Source organism: Egretta garzetta, unplaced genomic scaffold (assembly GCF_000687185.1).
Source record: "Egretta garzetta isolate BGI_Z169 unplaced genomic scaffold, ASM68718v1 scaffold114, whole genome shotgun sequence".
In the NCBI taxonomy this organism is placed as follows: Eukaryota; Metazoa; Chordata; class Aves; order Pelecaniformes; family Ardeidae; genus Egretta; species Egretta garzetta.
Window position 1 is genome coordinate 541,410 of NW_009259317.1, and position 3,841 is coordinate 545,250.

Below are 3,841 nucleotides of genomic sequence, written 5' to 3' on the forward strand. Positions count from 1 at the left end.
CCTTAGCCTTGGTGAACCTCATACAACTGGCCTCAGCCCATTGATCCAGCCTGTACAGGTCCCTCTGCAGAGCCTCCCTACACTCGAGCATATCAACACCTCCACCCAATTTGGTGTCATCTGCAAACTGAGGGTGCAGTCAATCCCCTCATCCAGGTCATTGATAAAGATATTAAACAGAACTGGCCCCAACACTGAGCCCTGGGGAACATCACTTGTGACTGGCTGCCAGCTGGGTTTAACTCCACCACAACTCTCTGGGCTCAGCCATCCAGCCAGTTTTTTATCCAGCAAAGAGTACGCCCCTCTAAGAAAAAGCTGCCAGCTTCTCTAGGAGAATGCTATGGGAAATGGTGTCAAAGGCTTTGCTAAAGTTTAGGTAGGCAACATCCACAGCCTCTCCCTCATCCACAGGTTGGTCAGGCAGGACCTGCCTTTCATGAAGCCATGCTGGCTGGGCCTGATCCCCTGGTTGTCCTGCACACGCCTGGTGAGCACACTCAGGATGAAAACCTTCCCCGGTACTGAGGTCAGGCTGACAGGCCTGTACTTCCCTGGATCTTCCTTCCGGCCTTATGGACTTAAGTGTACAGGTGGTACAGCAGGTCATTAACTGCTTCCCCTCTGGATTATGGGGGGTTTATTCTGCTCTTCATCCCCATCTTCCAGCTCAGAGGGCTGAGTACCTTGGGGATAACTGGGCTGACTATTAAAGACTGGGGCAAAGGTGGCATTAAGTACCTCAGCCTTTTCCTCAGCCCCCCTATATCCAATGAAGGATGGAGATTCTCGATGCCAATCTTCCTGGGCTTCTGTTTTATTTCCAATCTTGGTAGCCTGACCAACAAGCAAACCTCAAACATTTCAGTCTACAGGTAAGAAGTGCTTACACCCTACAAACCAGACTATACCTCAGACCTGTTCGAAGACGTTCAGCATAATTACAGTTGATAGTCTCTTCTCCATTGTTCTGTTGTAAATAAGGACTTTCCAGTAAGCTGCAGAATACTAAATAGAAATTCAGGTCATGGAGAGTTTGACACAAATTGAAGACACTTTTTTTTTTTTTTAAAATGAATTCACATGCATCAAGTCCATCAACCAATTCAGAAGCTAGTAGACACAACGTGTCACTCATTTCTGTTCTGTTGGGTAGTTTTTTAAATTGAACATAATAGTGACACGTTTTTCAGATAGCTCAAGTGCATATGAAGAGAGCCAAGTGACAGCCACACAGGCGTGTGGAACCTCTGCAGGACCTATCCAACAGTCAATGTCTTCACTTCCCATTATTTTTTGCAGTTAGTTTTCACACTTTAAGAGCTCCTGTTTACATATATAAGTGGGATAAAACTTCCAATGAATACTATGAGTGTCTATCAGACTCCAAATTTTGTGACGCCTTCCTGATAGGCATTTCTTGCAACACTTACTCTACTAATGGGTTATCAGATGTCCACACACTATTAGATCTCAGCTAAAACAATAAGAACAGTTATTTCAGAAATAAGTTTTAAAAAGGAAGATACAAAATACCACTTACATTCATTTCAGAAAGTTTATTGCACCAAATGCCGCAAAGAAACAGACCAAAATGATAGCATACATAAACAGCTATAAGAAAAAAACCCATGTAGTTTGACATTGGTATTCAGTCATTCCTAAAAAAGCCTATGCTCTCCAAACATGCAATAGCAACACACGTATTTTTCTACTATGGAAAACCTGCTATGTATGTCAAATTAGCCCACTTGACCTCAAAAAAAAAAAGTCTAGAGTATATTCAGCAGTTCAGACTCAATTTTGATTTGGGTTCTCTTAACTGAAGTAGAAGTTATACTTGAGGGGTAAGTGATCATTTTGTGTAAACTTTATATACAAGAGTTTGGTGTGTCTGAAAAGGGGTTTTGACTTTAAAAATAAAGATGCATATAGTAGGGAGTGGGGGGAGAAAAAAAAAAATCAATCTATAACTCTGGAAGATGCCATGTGAAATGCAAATTACAAATCAGTGTCTATTCATTTCTTTTGGGCAGAAGAAAGTTGTATACATTAGTTCCAAGAATACCTACTTCAATTAAATGTTCAGATCTTGGTATCATTTGGGGGTTAAAGAATTCATTTAGATTAAATACTACAATTTTGCAGTTCATTCCTCCCCTCTGTGTATGAAGGTTCAGTCTCTCCTGAAAAAAAAAAGCATACATTCTTTAAATTGCACTATGTAAACTGCATTTATGTGGGATTTTGGAAAGACTGTGCACTCCCACTTAACCAAGAAAGTATGTATTTAAGTTTACAAAACTACGTAATACTGATAAAACCAACTTTGGAATATTTGAAAATTAAGCTACATTATCAATTTTAGACACACCTGTACATTCATATCGCTTTTCATCCTATTAAAATAAAAACAGAAACATGCCCTAAATATGCCTAACAACACATCTGTAAATACTTACTGCCCTGTCATGCCACACTAATTTACATAAACAGCAAGATGCTACCAAAAACAAGTTAAAGACTTAGAGTCAAAAAAAGCCCTAGAAGGTGGAATCCTGTCAACTGAGGTAGTACATTTGGTGGAGGGGAAAATATGTGTTTAACTTTCTTTAGTCTAAAGCCTTTTACAGGTAATAAACAGCTTTCATTTTGGATTTCTTTCCCCCAAAACTAAAACTGTGAGAACAAGACAGTTCATCATGTAATTTCTGAAGAGCAGCAAAATGTTAGAGAAAGCAGCAAGAACTATAAAGTTTTAGCCTGGGCTGAAGAAAATCCAGGTGCTTTTCACCATCGGCTCACATGCCACCCATAGGTTAATTTAATGTCTTGCCAGAAGGCAGATTTTTTTTTTTTTGTTTAAATAGGTGATGTAGTAAAATCAGGTGTTACTGATCATGGTAGTAGTCTTGAAATCACTGAAAGTCAGCTGACCTTTGACTACCTTCATACACTCGATGATAACAAAAGCATGTATTTCTATGTTAGCACATATTTCTTTGAAGAATTGTCAGAGAGTCTGTTCAGATAAAAACCCAACTAATATTTTAAGAGAACTGGAATTGACTTTTAGTGAACTCAGCTTCTATTTAAGAGTGACATGAAATAGAGAAAGTACATGAGGATTTCTATATACACTCAGGGAAGTGGTTTCATAGTCTTACACATGCGCACGCACACATTCTCCATCACAGGGGTAGTTTAGGAATATGTGACTTGCTCTATGGTTCTTACTTTGTCTTAACCTTGTAGAACCGAGAGTGATACCTGCTAACAGCTATATGCAGAGGTAAGTTTACTTTCCAGCAGATAGAAGGATTCACAGACCAAAGATATGAAAAGTTTGCTTAACTATAAGCAGTAGGAGAAAACCTGAACCGTAGAAAGATTTCAGCCTTTCTAGGTGGAATCCTAGGGACAAGTATGAAAATGCGGTAAAAGAAACATCTGGAATGTCTGGTCAGAAACCCAGCATCTGAGGAACAGCTTTGTAAGCATTGTGTCAGAATATTAAGTATCTCTCCACTTGGAAACAACCTCTCTTCACAGTAGGTCAGTCTACCTATTTCCCTCAAAAAGCAACAGAAGGTTAATAGACACCCCCATCACATTTAAACAACTCACAATGTGCACATTTCAGTATTTCATATCATTGAAAGTTTACTGTAGAAAAGTCCAAACATCAAGGTAGTAGGAAATAAAAACACTTTTAATAAAAGTGTGTCCCTTCAGTGTTAAAAATCTGTAATCACCAGTGAGAACTCTCAACTGGTGACCAGGAGTTTCTTATTAGAATTTGCTATTCCCAAGCCATTGTGTTGCTAGCAATTTGCTTGCC